The sequence below is a fragment of the Schistocerca piceifrons genome, chromosome 3, assembly GCF_021461385.2.
Source record: "Schistocerca piceifrons isolate TAMUIC-IGC-003096 chromosome 3, iqSchPice1.1, whole genome shotgun sequence".
NCBI classification, from domain to species: domain Eukaryota; kingdom Metazoa; phylum Arthropoda; class Insecta; order Orthoptera; family Acrididae; genus Schistocerca; species Schistocerca piceifrons.
Window position 1 is genome coordinate 934,428,719 of NC_060140.1, and position 22,909 is coordinate 934,451,627.

The 22,909-nt window shown below is 46.1% G+C and overlaps 1 protein-coding gene across 1 annotated transcript in view; it reads left to right on the forward strand.

Annotated features, from left to right (window-relative positions):
- The window catches only part of LOC124789236 (sterile alpha motif domain-containing protein 1), a 426,634-nt gene that overhangs the window by 41,240 nt on the left and 362,485 nt on the right, over positions 1–22,909 (forward strand). The gene's annotated exons all lie outside the window — the stretch shown is intronic.

Consider the following 22,909-nt stretch of genomic DNA (forward strand, 5'->3'; position numbering starts at 1 on the left):
GATGCACATTGGCCATTACTGGTGATTCCCCACTTGTGCAGAGCTACTTTGGTTATGGCGTGGCCAATTCTGATACAGTTGAGGGACCTCCATATTTTTCTTGGTTGTTTCGCACCCGAGAGTTAGAGGGTCCGATCTATTACCTCAGTTCTTATGACCACAGAAGGACGTCAACTGATTTCTCGACTAATTTCTTAGGTTACGACTTTCTGCGTCGTTTAGGGAACAAAATACGAGCTTATCGAGTGTTGGACTAGATTTTTAACTGGATTTAGGACATTGTAAAGGTTACAACCCAGTACGCTATTCTTAACGGGATGAAATCGCTAGATGTAATTGTAAATTGTGGAATATCCCAAGGAAGTCTTATAGGGCTAGTATTATTTACAGTATTTAGAAATGATCTAGTGGATAATATCGGATGAGGTCTTTTGCAGACGATTCTGTTCTCTATAGGAAGATTGCAACATCAGAATGCTTCAGCGAAACGCGGAGAAAATGAGGAGCAACAATGATTCGTGCAGCAACTGGCAAAAAATGGTTCAAATGGCTCTGAGCACTAGGCGACTTAACTTCTGACGTTGGTTGGTTGGTTGGTTGGTTGGTTGGTTGGTTGTGTTTGGGAGGAGACCAGACAGCGAGGTCATTGGTCTCATCGGTTTAGGGAAGGACGGGAAAGGAAGTCGGCCGTGCCCTTTCAAAGGAACCATTAACTTCTGAGGTCATGTCGCCCAGAACATAGAACTAATTAAACCTAACTAATCTAAGGACATCACACACATCCATGCCCGAGGCAAGATTCGAATCTGCGACCTAGAGGTCGCGCGGCTCCAGACTGTAGCGCCTAGAACCTCTCGGCCACCCCGACCGGCAGCAACTGCCAGTTGATCCTGAACGTACACAACTGTATCATCTTGCACGTAAACAGGCGAAGAAATCCATTACTGTTTGATTACGCTGTTGGTCAAAAATCGCCGGAAACAGTAATAACCGTAAAATACATAGGAGTAATCGTTTGAAGTGACCTACGGTGGAATGACGACTTAAAAGAAATTGTAGGAAAAGCTGTGTCGGACTGAGTTTCATGGGAATTTGTAAAGAAATGTAATCTATCCACGAAATATGTGGTTTTTAAAACAGAAGTTCGATAAACAGTAATATCACAAATTGACTCCGCCTTGATGCAAACACCGTGTTATTTGTTTTTTTTCTTTATTATCCCAAACTAGTTTCGGTGACAAATACCACCATCATCAGTGGGTTGTTTTAATCTAAAACATGCAGAAAATGGTATGGTTGTACAAACACAGTAAAACATTATTACATTTTTACAATTCGTCTTTTGAAGTAATTTGTAAAAATGTAATAATGTTTTACTGTGTTTGTACAGCCATACCATTTTCTGCATGTTTTAGATTAAAACAACGCACTGATGATGGTGATATTTGTCACCGAAACTAGTTTGGGATAATAAAGGGAAAAAAAATAACACGGTGTTTGCATCAAGACGGACTCAATTTGTGATATTACTGTTTTTCTATGCAAACACGGACCAAATGGATGAGTTCCAAGATAATATTGTTAAAGTTCGATAGATTAGTGAATCTTTATAGGCCTAATCGTGGATGAGAGTTACATTTCATATCTTCCTCCGTTACATATTTGGGGTAACAATAATGTAAATTATAATGTTTACAGAAGTACTTGTGATTTTTTTTCTTGCGCAGTTGGTGAACGGCAAAAGAAAGTGAGCGTACGACTATGGCACAAGCCCGCGAGGTTACTCGCCGTAATCAGAGACGTAAGATGTAGAGCACTTGCGAGTCGCAGTCGTGATGCGAGCCGATCTGAATGTTCCCTGTTCGGAAGGCTGTCCGTTTGCCGCGACACGGGCGCGATGCGTTCCGTTAGCCGCTAACTAGTGGCTGATTTGCGAGGCCGGCGTTGGCGCCACACGCGGAAGCTGGCAGCGCAGACACCATGCGGCTCAAGTGCGAAACTGTGTGGCCGAGATAAACAGGCGCCATTCTGCCTTCCAGCGCCGGGTGTATAAGGAAACTCTGCCAGATAGGGAGCGCAGACGCAGAAGCAGACGTCAACGCTCCTGCCGTTCGAAATAAATGAGCAGCCGGACAGCGCATCGGAGCTGGCATCTCCTGCAATTGCTGGTCGCCGATTAGAATCTCGCGCACACCGCCTGTCGTGGAACTGCACGGCGTTCTAACACGCCGGCGACTACGTTGTGCAAGCGTATCTTCTATCTCAGTTAAGGAGTTCCACCGTGTTGTGACGTGCTTCGATTGGACAGCATCTTAACAGTCCAATAAAACTGCTCGCTTATTACCAATACAGCATTTTTTTTTCTTTTCAGCTAGTATCATACCTAATATTCAGCGACGAACATTCTGCGACGTATTGCACTACTGATGAACAAGGAAATGCGTAATTCTTGACCCGGATCGATTCTCTGAACCCTTACTTATAAAAATGTTCTAATAGAGCTTGACACCTTTGGTTCGACCCACGAGAGGATTAAACTAGTAACTACTGAAATATAAACGCCCTTCCAGCAATCTAGCTCCACACAAACACTTCGCCGACCGCTGTGGCCGAGCGGTTGTAGGAGCTTTAGTCCGGAACCGTGCTGCTGCTACGGTCGCAGGTTCGAATCCTGCCTCGGGCGTGGATGTGTGTGGTGTCAAAAATGGTTCAAATGGCTCTGGGCACTATAGGACTTCTGAGGTCATCAGTCCCCTAGAACATAGAACTACTTGAACCTAACTAACCTAAGGAAATCACACACATCCGTGCCCGACGCAGGATTCGAACCTGCGACCGTAGCGGTCGCACGATTCCGGACTGTAGCGCCTAGAACCGCTGGGCCACCGCGGCCGGCTGTGGGTGGTGTCATTAGGTTGGCTAGGTTTCAGTAGTTCTAAGTCTAGGGGACTGATGACCTCAGATGTTAAGTCCCATAGTGCTGGGAGCCATTTTTTGAACCATAAATTCGAGCACACCTGTTTTGTTATTGCAGTCATCAGACCGAAAACTGCTCTGCACGCTAATCCATCCTGTCCAAGGCTCTTCATCCCTGAATAACTACTGCAACCTATATCCGTTTGACCTTCTTTTAGTCTAGTTGTGTCACAAATTTCTTTTCCCAACAAGGCGATTCAGTTACGTCTTCAATCAAAAGTATCCAATCTATCCATCTGATCTCCTGCATTTGTGTAGCACCTCATTTTAATATCTTCCAGTCTCTTTTTGCCTGAACTGTTTGCAATAGACGTTTCACATCTTCGCTCCGTACAAATACCTTCAGGAAATTCTTCCCGACATTGAAATACAAGGGTTGGAACTTTAATTGTGCCAACTATTTATTTACAGCTCGTACAAAATAGATACTTGTTTCAAAGTTTTACTGACCTCCAAAGTAGTCACCAGCATCGTGTATAAACCGTTGCCAGCGATGTGGAAGTCGTAGGATACTTTTAACAGCGCCAGGTGTGTTGACAGTTCGAGCGGCGCTGTCTATTGCCTGACGAATTTGTAGCAGTTCTGAAGCGAATGCCGTGAAGTGTTTCCTTCGGTTTAGAAATCGAGTTAAACTCACGATGGCTTAAGTCAGGGGAGTGCAGTAGGTGGTATAGCACTTAGCAGCCCCATCACTCAAACAAATCAGTAACAGCTTACACTGTACGTGCTTGAGCACTGTCCTGCAAAATGATGGTCAGGTCCTGCAGAAAGTATCACCATTTCTGTCTCTATGCTGTTCATTTTTGGAACACAACTACGACCAGCTTAGAGACAGAAGTAATGACACTTTCTGCAGGACCTGACCATCATTTTGCAGGACAATGCTCAAGCACGTACTGTACAAGCTGTTACTGATTTGTTTGATTGATGGGGCTGCAAAGTGCTGTACCACATACTGCATTCCCCTCACTTAAGCCCTCGTGAGTTCAACTCGATTTCTAAACCGAAGGAAACACTTCACGGCATTCACTTCAGAACTGCTATAAATCCGTCGGGCAATGGACCGCGCCGCTCGAACTGTCAACACACCTGGCACTGCTAAGAGTATCCTACGACTTCCACATCGCTGGCAACGGTTTATACACAATGCTGGTGACTACTCTGAACGTCAGTAAAACTTTGAAACACGTATCTATTTCGTACGAGCTGTAAATAAAAGCACTCCGGCTTCAGGCCACAAGTGGCCCATCCGGATCATCCGACCGCCGTGTCATCCTGAGATGAGGATGCGGATAAGAGGATCCTGTGCTCAGCACACCACTCTCCCGGTCGTTATGATGGTTTTCTTTGACCGGAGCCGCTACTATTCGGTCGAGTAGTTCTTGAATTTGCATCACGAGGCTGAGTGCACCCCGAAAAACGGCAGTAGCACACGGCGGCCGGGATGGTCACACATCCAAGTGCCGGCCACACTTGATAGCACTTGACTTCGATGATCTGACGGGAAGCGGTGTAATGCCGTTTCCTGTAAATAAATAGTTGTCACTATTAAAGTTCCAACACTCGTATATATCCAGTGTTCATAATTTTCCCTTTTCCAGAAACTTTTTCCTTGCTGTAGCCAGTCTGTGTTTCATATTCCCTCTTTTTCGGCCATCATCAGTTATTTCGCTGCCGAAATAGAAAAACTCCTGTTCTTATTTTAGTGCCTCGTTTTCACATCTAATTCCCTCAGCATCGTCTGATTCAACTCAGTTACACTCTGTTATTCTTGTTGGCCGGAGTTCAAAAAATGTTCAAATGTGTGTGAAATCTTATGGGACTTAACTGCTAAGGTCATCAGTCGCTGAGCGTACACACTACTTAACGTAAATTATCCTAAGGACAAACACACACACACTCATGCCCGAGGGAGGACTCGAACCTCCGCCAGGACCAGCCGCACAGTCTATGACTGCAGCGCCTTGGACCTATGGCCGGCCGGTGTGGCCGTGCGGTTAAAGGCGCTTCAGTCTGGAACCGCGTGACCGCTTGGGTCGCAGGTTCGAATCCTGCCTCGGGAATGGGTGTGTGTGATGTCATTACGTTAGTGAGGTTTAAGTGGTTCTAAGTTCTAGGGGGACTGATGACCTCAGAAGTTACATCCCATAGTGCTCAGAGCCATTTGAAACATTTTGTTATTCTTGTTTAACTTTTGCTTATGTTTACCTCGTAATCTGTTTTCAAGACACTATGCATTTTGTTCAACTGCTCTTCCAAGCCATTTCCCGTCTTCGACAGGACTGCAATATCATCGGTAGTCCTCAGACTGCTGTCAATGTACGGGCTTGGCTCGAAGAGCACCAGGATGAATTTGCAGTGCACCCGTGGCCACCAAACTCTGCCCGCATCTCGTGGTCGTGCGGTAGCGTTCTCGCTTCCCACGCCCGGGTTCCCGGGTTCGATTCCCGGCGGGGTCAGGGATTTTCTCTGCCTCGTGATGGCTGGGTGTTGTGTGCTGTCCTTAGGTTAGTTAGGTTTAAGTAGTTCTAAGTTCTAGGGGACTCATGACCATAGATGTTAAGTCCCGTAGTGCTCAGAGCCATTTTTGAACCACCAAACTCTCCCCGTATGTAAACACAGTCGAGGACCAGTGGGATCACCTTGATGGGATTGTGCACGCCATGGATTTCTCAGCCGAGAAACGTAGCGCAGCTAGCCACGACACTGGAACCAGCATGGCTCCACGTTCCTTCCAGAGCCTCAGTGACACAGTGGTCTGCGCTACAGAAGCTGGTTACTCAGACTTTAGACAGACGTTCAAATTACTGTCACTGGACAGTGGACTAGCGGCGATGTGTCAACAGCACTGTCGCAGTCCCGGCATCTCCTAAACGATACAGTAATATGTGCTCGGTTGTTTTTCAAGTTGGACTTGGAAGTCTCGCCAGATCATGATGGTTGAGACTTACGACTGGCCTACAAAGAAAAGGCCCGGTACCGAAATGGAAACCCTCCAGCCACGGTGCAGTGCGTTCTCAGACGGCCCCGTCTGGGATCTTCCGGCGTGCGCACAGTGTGTGGAGACCCCCCGGTAGCTGCGGTATTTTAATGAGCCGGCGACACGGCGCTGCCGGCTTTCGCTGCCCGGCTTTGCTCGGCCACTGCGACCGCGCGCCGCCTGACACCGCTTTCTTTGCCCGGCCTCGGCCGCTATCTCAGGTGCAAAGTGCGTGACTTCAGCTGGAGCGTGCAGCCCGGCGCCGTCCACGCTTTCGCCCGTGTTAGCGCACCGTCGGCTGCTGGCCCAGCTCCCCAATTACCCTACTGTACCAAAGAAAGAACACCAATCAGCCGTATGTTTTTCAGAAGTTATTATTTCATCTACATGATCAGTTTTAGCATAGCATCTAATTCAAAAAAATGGTTTAAAGAGCACTAAGTACTATGAGACTTACCATCAGAGGTCGTCAGTCCCCTAGACTTAGAACTACTTAATCCTAACTGACCTAAGGACATCACACACATCCATGCCCCAGGCAGGATTCGAACCTGCCACCGTAGCAGCAGCGCGGTTCCGGACCGAAGCGCCTAGAACCGCTCGGCCACAGCGGCCGGCTAGCACCTCATTAATGATATCTCCAGGCCCCTATGCACTCCATGTATAGAGAATCAGATACATCGATGCACGCGTAGCCGTAGCCATCAGTATATGGACTCCGTGAATTTTTATTGTGGAGTGGTACTTCGAAGTCTTGACGCACGCACGATGTATCCGATGCATAGGGTGCAAAGGGGCCTGAAGATGGCATTCATGAGAAGCCGAAACTAGCCATGTAAATAAGGTAAGAGACGCAATCGGAATGACGGAGCGGCGACCTTCAGAGTACTACGCTTGTATACAGGGTGGTCCATTGATAGTGACCGGGCCGCCCGTGATTAGCCAAGCGGTCTAAGCGCTGCAGTCATAGACTGTGCGGCTGGTCCCGGCGGAGGTTCGAGTCCTCCCTCGGGCATGGGTGTGTGTGTGTGTGTGTTTGTCCTTAGGATAATTTAGGTTAAGTAGTGTGTAAGCTTAGGGACTGATGACCTTAGCAGTTAAGTCCCATAAGATTTCACACACTTTTTTTTTTATAGTGACCGGCCCAAATATCTCATGAAATAAGCATCAAACGAAAAAACTACAAGCAACGAAACTTGTCTAGCTTGAAGGGGGAAACCAGATGGCGCTTGGTTGGCCCGCTAGATGGCGCTGCCATAGGTCAAACGGATATCAACTGCGTTTTTAAAATAGGAACCCCGATTTTTTATTACGTATTCGAGTAGTACGTAAAGAAATATTAATCTTTTAGTTGGACCACTTTTTACGCTTTGTGATAGATGGCGCTGTAATAGTCATAAACGTATAAGTACGTAGTATCACGTAACATTCGGCCAGTGCGGATGGTATTTGCTTCGTGATACATTACCCGTGTTAAAATGGACCGTTTACCAATTGCGGAAAAGGTCGATATCGTGTTGATGTATGGCTATTGTGATGAAAATGCCCAACGGGCGTGTGCTACGCATGCTGCTCTGTATCCTGGACGACGTCGTACAAGTGTCCGGACCGTTCGCCGGATAGTTACGTTATTTAAGGAAACAGGAAGTGTTCAGCCACAGGTGAAACGTCAGCCACGACCTGCAACAAATGATGATGCCCACCACAATAGTATACTGACTTCCATAGTGGGTTACGGCTCAGGAGTCTGGGCTCACAGGCTCACGAGGGTGGTGCCTGCCATGACGGTGAGGAGAGTACAAAGAAACATGTTATTAAGGTCTGTAGGAGCATATAGAACTTCTCCGGGCGGAGCACTGCTAATCATAATGGGGCTCTGCCCTTTAGATATTAAGATTAGGGAGCAGGCCGCTTGGTACTGGGCCAAAAAGGGTAATAACACAAAAGTAGAGGAAATTATGGGGGTAATAGTCAGGGAAAAAGGAGAGATAAGGGAAAGAGGGATAGATCTATGGCAGGAGATATGGGAGCTAGATGAAACTGGTAGAAGAACCTTTCAGTTCCTACCAGATGTCAAGGAAAGATTAAAAATGAAGTATTTCGAGCCAAGTAGGGGTTTGTTCCACTTCCTCACCGGTCATGGCCCATATCCGACTTATCTAAGTCGGTTTGGGAAAAGGGCGACGCCTGCGTGCGACTGTGGTGCACCGGAGGGTACTCCTGACCATGTGGTTTACGAGTGCCCCCTTTTCGATGATGTAGCCGGGACACTCAGACGACAACTACCCAATACAAATACCTATGACCTTTTGAGACAAGAGGAGACTTTTCAAAGACTAAACAAACTAGCCAACGAGGTATCACAAAAAGTATTAAAAGCTTTTTTGAGAGACCTACAAGCCTAGTTAAATAAAAACACTAATTGCGACCATAGCTCCGGTCCCATACCGCCCGTTCGTGGATAGGTCGACTTCACAGTTGGAATCCGCCACGACCGGGACTAGGGGGGCTGGGGTAATCCCGAATAGGACAACGCACCAACTTTGACTTAGAATAGGAAGTAGATTTAGGCAATTAGAATAGGATAGTAAATTAGGAACCTGCAGCGATAAACCATCTTTGCCTGCCCTGTGCCAGGGGCACGCCCATAGGGATTAGCTCTATGGGCAAGGCTTCCAAAGTAGTAGGTTTATACATTACACTGGCACAATTGTAACGCTGCAGGCAGTTAGGACTAACCCTTTCGTAGTAACTAGAAGTTAAGCTAACTTAGAATAAGAAGTAGTCTGCCTAGTACTAACCACATAACTGTCTGTAATTAAGTAAGATGTAGAAGCTGCCATTGTATAAAGTAGGAACATAGGACCCACTAATCATTAAGGTGGTGGGTCAATCATGTATAATTATTATTGTTGTTATGAATAAAGAATTTTATTTTTTTTTTTTAAAAAAAAAAGTAGGTGTTTTAGCTGCTGTCGCGGGTAATCCGCATATCAGTAGCAGACAAATTGTGCGAGAATCGGGAATCTCAAAAACGTCGGTTATGGGAGGAAGGATAATTGGCCCCCATTTTATCGATGGCAATCTAAATGGTGCATTGTATGCTGATTTCCTACGTAATGTTCCACCGATGTTACTACAAGATGTTTCACTGAATGACAGATTGGCGATGTACTTCCAACATGATGGATGTGCGGCACATAGCTCGCGTGCGGTTGAAGCGGTATTGAATGGCATATTTCATGACAGGTGGATTGGTCGTCGAAGCACCATACCATGGCTCGCACGTTCACCGGATCTGACGTCCCCGGATTTCTTTCTGTGGCGAAAGTTGAAGGATATTTGCTATCGAGATCCGCCGACAACGCCTGACAACATGCGTCAGCGCATTGTCAATGCATGTGAGAACATTACGGAAGGCGAACTACTCGCTGCTGTGAAGAATGTCGTTACACGTATTGCCAAATGCATTGAGGTTGATGCACATCATTTTGAGCATTTATTGCATTAGTGTGGCATTTACAGGTAATCGCGCTGTAACAGCATGCGTTCTCAGAAATGATAAGTTCACAAAGGTACATGTGTCACATTGGAACAACCGAAATAAAATGTTCAAACGTACCTACGTTCTGTATTTTAATTTAAAAAACCTACCTGTTACCAACTGTTCGACTATAATTGTGAGCCATGTGTTTGTGACTATTACAGCGCCATCTATCACAAAGCGAAACGTTTGGTCCAACTAAAAGATTCATATTTCTTTACGTAGTACACGATTATGTAATAAAAATGGGGGTTCCTATTTTTAAAAAAGCAGTTGATATCCGTTTGACCTATGGCAGTGCCATCTAGCGGGCCAACCATAGCACCACCTAGTTTCCCCCTTCAAGCTAGAGAAGTTTCGTTTTGTGAAGTTTTTTCGGTTGACGCTTATTTCGTGAGATATTTGGCCCGGTCACGATCAATTGACCACCCTGTATATCATGAAAAGCTTGAAACTGTGGTTCGACACCAATGTGCGTAACTACGGCGTATCCCTCTACATCGCCAACTACGTAGATACTCTGCAAGCCAGTATGCGGTGTATGGGAGAGGACATCTTGCACCATCACTATCCATTTGCTTTTCTGTTTCACCCGCAAATAGAGTGACAGAAAAACGTCTCTGGATGCCTTTTCTATATGTATGTCCTACATACGGGAATGAATGCGGCGGTCAAACGATTGTATGTCTGTACGATCCTCTCGTGCGAGTAATTTTTTTTAACACGAGAGTTATAACTTCACCTTTCCTCTTGCTGTGTTCCATGGCCACATCAGAACGGTCGATGATTGGTCGACTGGCTTAGTGATTTTACGTACCACTAGTGTTTTCTCGGGAAATGCTTAGCCATAGTAAATAAGAGTTTGGTTTCTAAAATTTCCCGGAAGAACAGAACACTCAGAAATTTCGGCCTTGCAGCCGGTCGTCGTTTACTACTCCACGATGTTTCGAATGATTACCTGCCAATCATCTACAGGTGAGCCACTAAAGACTGCAGACTTCCCCCGTTTCTCAATTTGCTAAAGCGTAGTGTGTATTCTGCACACCCGTTAACACCTCGGTGACAGATTGACCACCCAACCCAGTGTGCAGCGCCGCTACTAGTGTTAGAGCGGTACTCAACTGTGCTTACGCTCGTTGCTCCCCGTAGCCATCTGGCGTACTCTGTCCTCCTCATTTGTATAAAATTGTGGAAATCAGAATGAGATTTTTCACTCTGCAGCGGTGTGTGCGCTGATATGAAACTTCCTGGCAGATTAAAACTGTGTGCCCGACCGAGACTCGAACTCGGGACCTTTGCCTTTCGCGGGCAAGTGCTCTACCATCTGAGCTACCGAAGCACGACTCACGCCCGGTACTCACAGCTTTACTTCTGCCAGTACCTCGTCTCCTACCTTCCAAACTTCACAGAAGCTCTCCTGCGAACCTTGCAGGATATACCAGAGACATGGCTTAGCCACAGCCTGGGGGATGTTTCCAGAATCAGATTTTCACTCTGCAGCGGAGTGTGCGCTGATGTGAAACTTCCTGGCAGATTAGATCTGCGTGCCGGACCGAGGCTCGAACTCGGGACCTTTACCTTTCGCGGGCAAGTGCTCTACCATCTGAGCTATCCAAGCAGGACTCACGCCCAGTCCTCACAGTAGCTCAGTTGGTAGAGCACTTGCCCGCGTAAGGCAAAGGTCCCGAGTTCGAGTCTTGGTGCGGGACACAGTTTTAATCTGCCACCAAGTTTCACTGTGGAAATACTGGAGCTCCACACATTTCTATAGCCAAGCATTTGATGCTACAGCAGAGCAGAATTTTAATCCGGATCCGCCAGTAAACGTTTCCAGAATCAGATTTTCACTCTGCAGTGGAGTGTGTGCTGATATGAAACTTCCTGGCAGATTAAAATTGAGTGCCGGACCGAGACTCGAACTCGGGACCTGTACCTTTCGTGGGCAAGTCCTCTACCATCTGAGCTACCCAAGCACGACTCACGCCCAGTCCTCACAGTAGCTCAGTTGGTAGAGCACTTGCCTGCGTAAGGCAAAGGTCCCGAGTTCGAGTCTCGGTGCGGTACACAGTTTTAATCTGCCACCAAGTTTCGTTGTGGAAATGTTGGAGTTCCACACATTTCTATAGCTAAGCATTTGATGATACAGCAGAGCAGAATTTTAATCCGGATCCGCCAGTAAACGTGTCCAATTAAATTCGTGGAGCAGTCCGTCACGTAGTGCAGCGCATCGCCCGAAAGTGCTCGGTTTCTGGTCGCTGCAACGTGCGTGTCTCCGTTTGACACCACGGAAGCTCCGAGGCACAGACGAATGAAACTTTCCACCTTGGCTTTGTGGGCACTGCAGCAGCGGTGTCGCTTTGGGAAGCGGGAGGTCGACTCTTTCCACAGTGCTGCTTAGGAATTCCGCACTCTCATTTCCTAGGACGTGAAGAAGGTAACAGAGGAGGAGCTGGGGGGAAAAAACAACGGAGAAGGAAAGCAGTGAGTGGTGTGAGAAGCGGAGCCCGGTGGCTGGACATGCAGATGTGGCGTGGCGGGAGAAGGGCGCTGCTTTTTCCAGGGCCCGCAGCCAGGCGTGGCTGACGCTACTTTCGCGGCGCGGCCACCGGGCCGGGTCAGCGGCGCAGCGCGGGAGCCGCCGCCACTGTGTGCTATTGTGTGCGGCGAGGGAACGCCGCGGGGCGTGGCCGCCCCGGGCTGCGTAACCAGAACCTCAGCTGCAGCCGCCGCAACAGCCACTTCCCGCAGCCCTCGCAAAAACACACCACTGCTTACCAGCATTCCAGCTCAGCCACTGTGCTTAAACCGGATATAAAACTCGGTGCAGAACAACTCTAGGACTGAAACTTTCTGGCAGATTAAAACTGTGTGCCCGACCGAGACTCGAACTCGGGACCTTTGCCTTTCGCGGGCAAGTGCTCTACCAACTGAGCTACCGAAGCACGACTCACGCCCGGTACTCACAGCTTTACTTCTGCCAGTACCTCGTCTCCTACCTTCCAAACTTTACAGAAGCTCTCCTGCGAACCTTGCAGAACTAGCACTCCTGAAAGAAAGGATATTGCGGAGATATGGCTTAGCCACAGCCTGGGGGATGTTTCCAGAATGAGATTTTCATTCTGCACCGGAGTGTGCGCTGATATGAAACTTCCTGGCAGATTAAAACTGTGTGCCCGACCGAGACTCGAACTCGGGACCTTTGCCTTTCGCGGGCAAGTGCTCTACCAACTGAGCTACCCAAGCACGACTCACGCCCCGTCTTCACAGCTTTACTTCTGCCAGTACCTCGTCACCTACCTTCCAAACCTAACAGAAGCTCTCCTGCGAAGTTTCATATCAGCGCACACTCCGCTGCAGAGTGAAATCTCATTCTGGAAACATCCCCCAGGCTGTGGCTAAGCCATGTCTCCGCAATATTCTTTCTTTCAGGAGTGCTAGTTCTACAAGGTTCGCAGAAGAGCTTCTGTAAAGTTTGGAAGGTAGGAGACGAGATACTGGCAGAAGTAAAGCTGTGAGTACCGGGCGTGAGTCGTGCTTCGGTAGCTCAGATGGTAGAGCACTTGCCCGCGAAAGGCAAAGGGCCCGAGTTCGAGTCTCGGTCGGGCACACAGTTTTAATCTGCCAGGAAGTTTCATATCAGCGCACACTCCGCTGCAGAGTGAAAATCTCATTCTGGAAACTCTAGGACTGACACTTCCGCAGGAGCCCGTGCTCAGAGGCGGAGTAGATTTGCCGCAAGGAGCACGCGGAGTATTACATTTCATTGACTCGCAAATTATTCACCGTACGAAGATGGATGTTCTGTGGATTCTGTGTTTCCACTTTAACAGATGTGCTCTCTGCATTCCGTGCTGAGGGCGCCTTACAAGCCACCATTGAATAGCGGCTTGTTTGTGAACTCGTGTTTTCTGGAGAAAAAATTGTTTCTATTATTTTCACGAGTGTCAAATGGTTCAAATGGCTCTGAGCACTATGGAACTTAACTTCTGAGGTCATCAGTCCCCTAGAACTTAGAACTTAATTAAACCTAACTAACCTAAGGACATCACACACACCCGTGCCCGAGGCAGGATTCGAACCTGCGACCGTAGCGGTCGCGCGGTTCCCGACTGTACAGACACCAAGAATGACGCGTTTCGGAAGTCAAGTTTCCATCATCAGAATAATAAAAAGTAAAAAGAACCTGTTAAAACTCGCTAAAATGGAACATGCCACAGGCACAACAAAATTGGTAATAAAATTGAAACATCGTGGCTACTTCCCTTGTTGCAGCCATGTCTTCCAAGGTGCATCTTCACATAGTAGTCAAAATATAAAAAACTCTAAAATGGTGTCGCCTATGGTGTTCAACATCTAACCGATATATTTTTTAACACTGACATTCACAACCACGACCTCTCATCCAGTATGGATAAAATCAAAATTGACCAAACAAGTTCTTTTTTTCTTCTTTTGGTCCATAATAACGTCTCCCAAAATAAGGAAATCAAACAGCTTGCAGGAGAAGAGGCGCATTGGGAAAGGTACCAGAACGATTTTCGGTTGTAACTTTCGACTCGCTCATTTATGGACCAGTGTGCTTTACCTTAAAAGTGATACATTTACCCCTCTTCATCGTCCGTAAATGTCTGCAACACCATCACGGAATCACTCTGCATGTATTCGTAATTGTCTAATGCTTTCTCAGCGTCAGCTGTATAGCAAACTATTTTTTTTAGTTTGCGCAGCCCGTGAATTTTTTTCCGATGCACTAAATTCGTAAGTGACAACTGGACCGATGGTGGCCGAGCGGTTCTAGGCGCTTCAGTCCAGAACTGCGCTGCTGCTAGTGTCGGAGGTTCGAATCCTGCCTCAGGCATGGATATGTGTGGTGTCCTTAGGTTAGTCGGGTTTAAGTAGTTCTAAGTCTAGGGGACTGATGACGTCAGATGTTAAGTCCTATAGTGATTAGAGCCCTTTGAACCATCATTTACTGTTCAAAACATTTCCAAAGATACGACGTTGTACTCGCCATGTTGACTAGGTAGTCCGATATTTAGTCGTCTCGATCATTACGCACTGGTCTAACTAGGCATGTGGTATCGCAATCTCCACTTGATTCCATTGCATCTACCCGTGACGTGCTCCAGTTAAATACCTAACCTTTTTTTTCACTAGCTGCTTATATTTTATGACCCACCGTGTAATTTCTTATGGTGGGTCGTATGTTGCCACTTAGCCGCTGTGACTGGGTCCGGGGTCCGGTGTGACTGAGAGTGACAACACCCCGGCTCCCGTCCCCACTCACACCGTTGCCCGTGTCCCGCCACGTGGAGGCGGGCTCTGTTTAGATCCATTTGATATCTTTTTTTTGTGTGCAGCATTAGAAAAACTCATAACTAATACAAAATCAAGTAAGATATTAATAAACAAAACGCAATTAAATATTTAGAAAGAAGGAAGGGAGAGAACTGAATAGAGAAGGGATAGGTATAATATTGGAATGACCCTCAAGACGCTGGCCGTTGCTCACCATGCCTTTAACATCTACCATCCTAAAAACTACCTTAACTAGAAGAGATTAGGGTACCATAAAGCTAGAAACTAAGACTAAGACCTCCATGTCCAGCCTGCTAAACTATTTACGATATACAATAGAGAGGTAACTGATTTTGTGCTTGGCTCAAAGTTGCTAATGAAAGGGTACTCGTGGTAAAAGTAATAAGGTAATGACGCTAACGGTTTGTGTTGAGCCTACAAAGCTCCTAGTAGAGTACATCAGGCGCAAGCACCTCCCGGCCCCGCCGACAACACGACCTGAACGGTGGTTTTCCCCGATCTACCATAGGTATCCGTCGGGTTGGGCTCAAAAGAGAGGGACCACAATTAAGATCCTTCCATACAGACTGTGCGCTGCCTCTTAACGGAAGGCGTAGGTCCCTTGAAGAGGTACCCAGCTTTAAGCTCTTATTAGACATGGAGATGCTGTTAACTATTTACATATAAGGTGCAATCTGTTTTTAGGATTGTATGTGACTTGTGCACCTCTTGTCGGTTGTTCCACTCTGTTCTTTGAATTTGACTTGGTTGACAATATGGATCATCCGCGCTGGACGCTTCAATATCTGTGTTGGTGCCCTGGTCTGTATCTGTTTCTTCTTCATCACTCGTGGTGCTAATCATATCTGTGTGCCCCTGGGCATCGTGACGTCTGTTTGGACCGACTTGCCTTCGGTAGGGTCTGTTGCGCAAGTATTCTATTTGTTGGATCTTCGAGATTTCGTCCGTTAGCTTGTTGAGTTCGCGTATTATGGCATATAGTTCGTTCTGTGTGTTCAGGCGATTTATATGTACTGTGTGTCTTATGTTCGTGCGTTGTCCGCAGAAGAAGACAGTATGTTCAGGGGAACCTTCTTCCCCGCATGTGCATCTATTAGTCTGCTGCAGACTCACGCGGTACAGGTGCGTGGGATAAGGGCCATGTCCTGTGATGAAATATACCATACCGCGGCTGGGATCAATATGTTTTAGTTTTAGTCTTTCCCGGATGTCAGGGAAGAAGTTGTACACACGGCGGCCCTTATCGCTGTTGGCCCACTCGCTCTGCCAGGTATCCACTCGCCATGCTCTGAGTTGGCGTGTTGTCTCAATCGGTACACCAGTGACCTGCCGAACCTGGTCTATTCTCCCCATCCTAAGCCAGTACATTGCTGCGCGGTACCTGGTGGTGATATCTATGGGGAAGATTCCCATGACGACACATAGTGCGTCATTTGATGTTGTGTTGAATGCCCCTGTTAGTCGAAGTAGAACACTTCTTTGGCCTCTACGTACAATGGTTCTGTTGGTTGAGAGATTTAGCCTACCAAACTACTCCAGGCACTCATATCTACAGCCACTGGTGTGCTCATGTTGTTGCACAGTGTTCGTGTGTTCCGGCGGCAGGGCCTTATCTGCGCCGCTGAATACATCAGGCTAGAGCGGTGTATATTGCCGCCGTCTGAGGCGGCCGCAACAGCGATCTCGTGGAGAGTTAGCGGCCGGCCGGCGGGCGACTGCCCCTTGTTGGCGACCCCTGGCCGGCGTGGCCAAACAACAAGCCGCAGGCCGGCCGGCCGGTCGACCGGTCGACCGCTGGCGATGTCGATGTGTCGATAGCGGCGCGGCTCGCTCTGCCCTGGGCGGGGCGGGTCGACCCACATGCGGCGTCCCTTTGTGCCGCCGCTGAACATGCCTCATGCGAGCGCAGGACACACCGCGAACTGATACAAGAGACCGCCGAGGGGCGAGTACTCCCCCAAGTCGGGCTGATCCGGAAAAGCAGTACGTGTGACAGACTTTTCATGTATTGTGGATATATCACCTCATCACAAAAGAAACTGAACTTGTCTCATTAAAGAGTTATTGTCCTGTTGGAACGTTCCTTTCGTCCGCACTGGAAGCTGCCATGGCGTTGCGCAAATTCCCACTCATGGGCTCGAGCACTCCAGGCTATGTGCAATGAGTCAGACAAATTACGCAACTCTCTATCCCTACAGATTACTTGGAAAGTTTTGCCGGACCCTGATCAACCTTCTGCACCGCTACATGCAAGAGTTCGGAGCATCATTGCACTAAACCAGTGATCCCCAAACTATTTTGGACAAGTGACCCCTTTTCCAAAATGAACTGTTACCTACTTTTTAAGATCAACCCCCTTATTCATAATGGTCCGCTAACTTAAAACGGCTGCTACAGAGTGTTATTTTTCATTCTGACTTAGGTCAATAGAAGAAGACAGAGTGAGAATTAGCAATGCTTTAAGTTAGACTATTATGAATAAGGGGGCCTATCTTTAGTTTTTTCCTATTGATACAAAATACCTAGGTACTAAGGTACCAATTGGAAAACGCGTAAGCGTCAAATAGAGAGCAAGTCAAAACGCGCCTGAAAGACGTACGCTCGAACTCACTATCTTGCACAAACTTGTCCACACAGACTTGCCGAGTTTTTCGTCTTGTACGAACTTGAGACTTTATAAGAACTTGTGTTAATTTAATAGGGGTCGATTTTTAGACCTCGTCGACCCCCAGAATCAGTTTTCGTTTATGTCGACCCCTAGGAAACCGATATAGACACCAAGGGGTCGATATCGACCACTTTGAGAATCTCTGCAAACCAAGTCAACAATTAAAGCATTGTAGCTATCTAACTAGTTGAAAGACATCATGTTTACACCAGTGACAAACTTTTTATTTCCACTATTGTAATTTCGGCCTTAGGCCACTATCAAGTGCAGATGTTTTGGCTTTAAGCCATGTCTACTTTATACAAGCTGACACATTCATAGGTTGTTGTCATTTGCTGTTATATGTGTATAACAGCTTGTATAAAGTAGACATGGCTCTAAGCCAAAACATCTGCTCTTGATAATGGCCTAAGGCCTAAATTTCAATAGTGGAAATAAAAAGTTTAACAGTCACTGGCGTAAACATGATGTTTTTCAAGAAATTTCACATGACTGTGAATCCCAGTTATGAAATGTTAACTAATATCTAACTAGTCTCTGGATGATTTGGTTCAAATGGTTCAAATGGCTCTGAGCACTATGGGACTCAACATCTTAGGTCGTCAGTCCCCTAGAACTTAGAACTACTTAAACCTAACTAACCTAAGGACATCACACACACCCATGCCCGAGGCAGGATTCGAACCTGCGACCGTAGCAGTCCTGCGGTTCCGGACTGCAGCGCCAGAACCGCACGGCCACCGCGGCCGGCTCTGGATGATTTCCGACATCCGAAAACCGGAATGGAAAAACGTATGAAGCTAATTCCAGCTGCGCTCAGCAACTTCTGCCGATAATCTAAAACAAAAAGAAAAAAGAAACCTTGATGGCAATTCAAAGCCAGTTGATCAAAAGACGCACAAAACTACCGCACTTCGAAGTGTGGAATCAGATTTTTTTGACGTACATTGCTCATGATAGGCTCTTTGTGGTTTCCAGCCAAGTAAATTACTTGATCAGTTTTGAGGTGTGTCATACCGCAAAAACTAAATTTTGTTGCTGACACAAAAAATTTGTTATATTCCAGAGAATTGGTTATCCAGTCAGTATTTTTACTCGTTATAGATGGATTATGTTGATACTTAAAACGTAAACATGACTCATGATTACCTTCAAAGTAAATGTTTTTTGTATTACAGAAATGATCATGAATGTCATAAATTTTGAATGTTGACGATCTAAAATTATTTCGTTTTACGACTATATCTGATATGTATCCAATGAAGTGACCACTGATCTAAGAAATAGAGAAGGAAACCATTTAGAAAAGATATTTTTATTCATATTCCAATGATGTTTATTGATTCAGGATGTGAGACGTGTGAGGCAGGAAATACTTAGAAGTGAGAAGTCTGTTGGCTATGAACAGAAATAACCAATAATACGCTACGGTCGCAGGTTCGAATCCTGTCTCGCGCATGGATGTGTGTGATGTCCTTAGGTTAGTTAGGTTTAAGTAGTTCTAAGTTCTAGGAGATTGATGACCTCAGATGTTTAGTCCCATAGTGCTCAGAGCCATTTTGAACCAGTAATAAAGAGCCTTTGATTAAACTTCTTCGAAAGTGGTGATGCAGAGTGAACAAATTTTAATGCATAGCGGAGTGTACACGCTTCCGGCAAGTGTCATTCTGTGAAACCAAACAATGCTCCAGGAAACGCCGCATTTAGCTACTGTTAAGTTAAGAAAACTGTGACGGGGAATTTGGTTCCACAACAGTGTGTAAACGCCTTGTAGGCAATATGCCAGCAACAGTTCGAAGAAGGCAGTAAAGAAAGTCGGCCCGGCACGCAAGAGCGGCTTTGTTTCGCCTTCCTTTGATCCGCGGATCAGCAGCCGGCTCATTGTTATGGAAAGCAGAGCGACTTGCAAACGAATGAAGCCAGTGCTCCATAGTCGAGTGTCTGTTCTCAGATCTTTTAAAGAGAACATGGTAACTATGTTAGTACTGTCTCACTGCGATCAGCCACTTAATGCTGCAATTGGTTAAAATAGAGGTTCTGAGGAATCTCTGAATTTACTGCCAGAAGTATATGAAAATTCTATGATGAATAAGAACTCTGTACTCCACACTGTTGGGAGTGTAGAGGTCAAGTGTACCCTCTTGCCCCTACCTCACTGCGGACGTCTATGATTGGCATAATTTCTCGTCAACATCTACATCAATACTCCGCAAGCGACCTGACGGTGTGTGTCAGAGGATACTTCTGGCATCACTAGCTGATCCCCCTTCCAGTTCCACACGCGAATGGCGCATGAGAAGAACGATTTTAGGTAGCCTCTGTATTAGCTCTATTTTCTTGAATTTTCCCATCTCACATGGTTGTAAACAAAAAAAAGGGCGTGCAAAAATTTAACAGGACATAGAGGATGCTCTACCGAATAATTTGAGGTATGAAAAGTGGGGTCGGAGAAGCCAGCTTAAGCAGATAATAAGAATAAAATCACATTAATGCGCACTTTTTAATTTGCATCAGTTAACAGCACCCGTGCGAGAATTATCGCACAATCAGCTTAACAGCTCATGCATCGAAGCTGCTTACAAGAATAATATACAGAAGAATGGAAAAGAAAATTGAGAATGCGCTAGGTGACGATCAGTTTGGCTTTGGGAAAAGTAAAGGGACGGGAGAGGCAATTCTGACGTTACGTCTAATAATGGAAGCAAGGCTAAAGAAAAATCAAGACACTTTCATAGGATTTGTCGACCTGGAAAAAGCGTTCGACAATATAAAATGGTGCAAGCTGTTCGAGATTCTGAAAAAAGTAGGGGTAAGCTATAGGGAGAGACGGGTCATATACAATATGTACAACAACCAAGAGGGAATAATAAGAGTGGACGATCAAGAACGAAGTGCTTGTATTAAGAAGGGTGTAAGACAAGGCTGTAGCCTTTCGCCCCTACTCTTCAATCTGTACATCGAGGAAGCAATGATGGAAATAAAAGAAAGGTTCAGGAGTGGAATTAAAATACAAGGTGAAAGGATATCAATGATACGATTCGCTGATGACATTGCTATCCTGAGTGAAAGTGAAGAAGAATTAAATGATCTGCTGAACGGAATGAACAGTCTAATGAGTACACAGTATGGTTTGAGAGTAAATCTGAGAAAGACGAAGGTAATGAGAAGTAGTAGAAATGAGAACAGCGAGAAACTTAACATCAGGATTGATGGTCACGAAGTCAATGAAGTTAAGGAATTCTGCTACCTAGGCAGTAAAATAACCAATGACGGACGGAGCAAGGAGGACATCAAAAGCAGACTCGCTATGGCAAAAACGGCATTTCTGGCCAAGAGAAGTCTACTAATATCAAGTACCGGCCTTAATTTGAGGAAGAAATTTCTGAGGATGTACGTCTGGAGTACAGCATTGTATGGTAGTGAAACGTGGACTGTGGGAAAACCGGAACAGAAGAGAATCGAAGCATTTGAGATGTGGTGTTATAGACGAATGTTGAAAATTAGGTGGACTGATAAGGTAAGGAATGAGGAGGTTCTACGCAGAATCGGAGAGGAAAGGAATATGTGGAAAACACTGATAAGGAGAAGGGACAGGATGATAGGACATCTGCTAAGACGTGAGGGAATGACTTCCATGGTACTAGAGGGAGCTGTAGAGGGCAAAAACTGTAGAGGAAGACAGAGATTGGAATACGTCAAGCAAATAATTGAGGACGTAGGTTGCAAGTGCTACTCTGAGATGAAGAGGTTAGCACAGGAAAGGCATTCGTGGCGAGCCGCATCAAACCAGTCAGTAGACTGATGACAAAAAAAAAAAAAAAACAGCAAATACCATCATTCGCAGAACGAAAGTACCATTTGTGCTGTATCTTACGAAATGTACTGAAACTGGCGGACATCAACCTCAATGTAAGCACGACATCGGCGAACAGGATTCTGACGCACCGTGACAAATAATCCTGGTGAGTTCCGAATCAGATCACAGGCCGCTACGATTCTGGCAACTAATTCCACCTCCGTACCCCCTGGGGTCTCGTACACAAGTGGCTTTAGATATCCCCTTAGGAAATAATAAAGGGGGTTCGGGACAGGTGACCTCTCAGCCCATGCAATATGACCTCCCCTTTCAATGCAGCGACCAGGAAATACTGTACCGGTGCTACTCCATCGTATTGAACCGTACGTCTCTGAAAAGCGACGAGTAATGAAAGGGTATGGCGTTGATCCATAGCACGTTCTGTCATGGGGCAATGTAAATACGGTACAACACAGCCGCCATATGGATAAGTAAAGTAAACAAAAGTTGCATCATGACTTCCTGGTAATCGTGCTCGTCCTCCTTGTTTTCTTGCGGGTAATAAGGAATGTACGTGTAAATAAACAGCACTGTATGTGTAGACTTGCATGCATGTTAATAGTAAATAAGCTGAAAAACAGTAATGGTAGACAAAGTGGTAGAGAAATTTACTTTCATATCTCCTTAATCTGGCTTCTCGGACACCAGGTTCCCTACCTCAAATTGTTCAGTGGAGTATTCTCTATGTCCTGTTAAATTTCTGCACGCTCTTACGGAAACACGCTGTATATAAATATATACAGTGATCGCTAAAGTCACAGTATTTTTCCGTTGGACTAGCAGTGCTAAAGTATAGTTCAGTAGAGTCGCTGATAACCATTGTTAGAAAGGGAGAGAATTGTGTAACGAATAAAAAATGCGTTGCCAGATTACAGGAGTGGGCATACACCCTCTCGCCAAGCCCCCCCCCCCCCCCCTGCCCCCTCCTTGCGGAAGCCTATATACTGGACACACGTTCACCAAGCAACTACAATGCAACTGTTTGAATATTGTGGCTGGCAGCAGTTGGAACATGACGTCACAGTCACGAAGGTCACCAAGTCGTACCGATATGTATCGGGCGGAACCAGGGAGCGAAGTGTCACAGCTCCGGGGACATATGGCCCCACCTGTCGTGTATTTTAAACTCTTGTGGTTTTATTGTTTTGAGTATAAGAAATTATCTTTTGCAAGTCTCAGTTTCAGAACGTTATTAGGAAAAAAATTATTTCTCGTTGTAAGTTTTATCATAAGTTTTCAAAAATGTTTTTGTGTATTCATCGTATCTTTGCTGTGGTGGTTGATTCAAAAAATGGCTCTGAGCACTATGGGACTCAACTGCTGTGGTCATAAGTCCCCTAGAACTTAGAACCACTTAAACCTAACTAACCTAAGGACATCACACACATCCATGCCCGAGACAGGATTCGAACCTGCGACCGTAGCGTGTTTGATTCACTTTTTGCCCTATTATAAGAGGATTATTCGTGTTCTGCCAGACGCCATCACGGAGCATTTATTATTTTCTGTGGTTAATGACAAGTACCTTGGCGGCACTCTAGATGAAGAAAGGACGATTGGAATTTA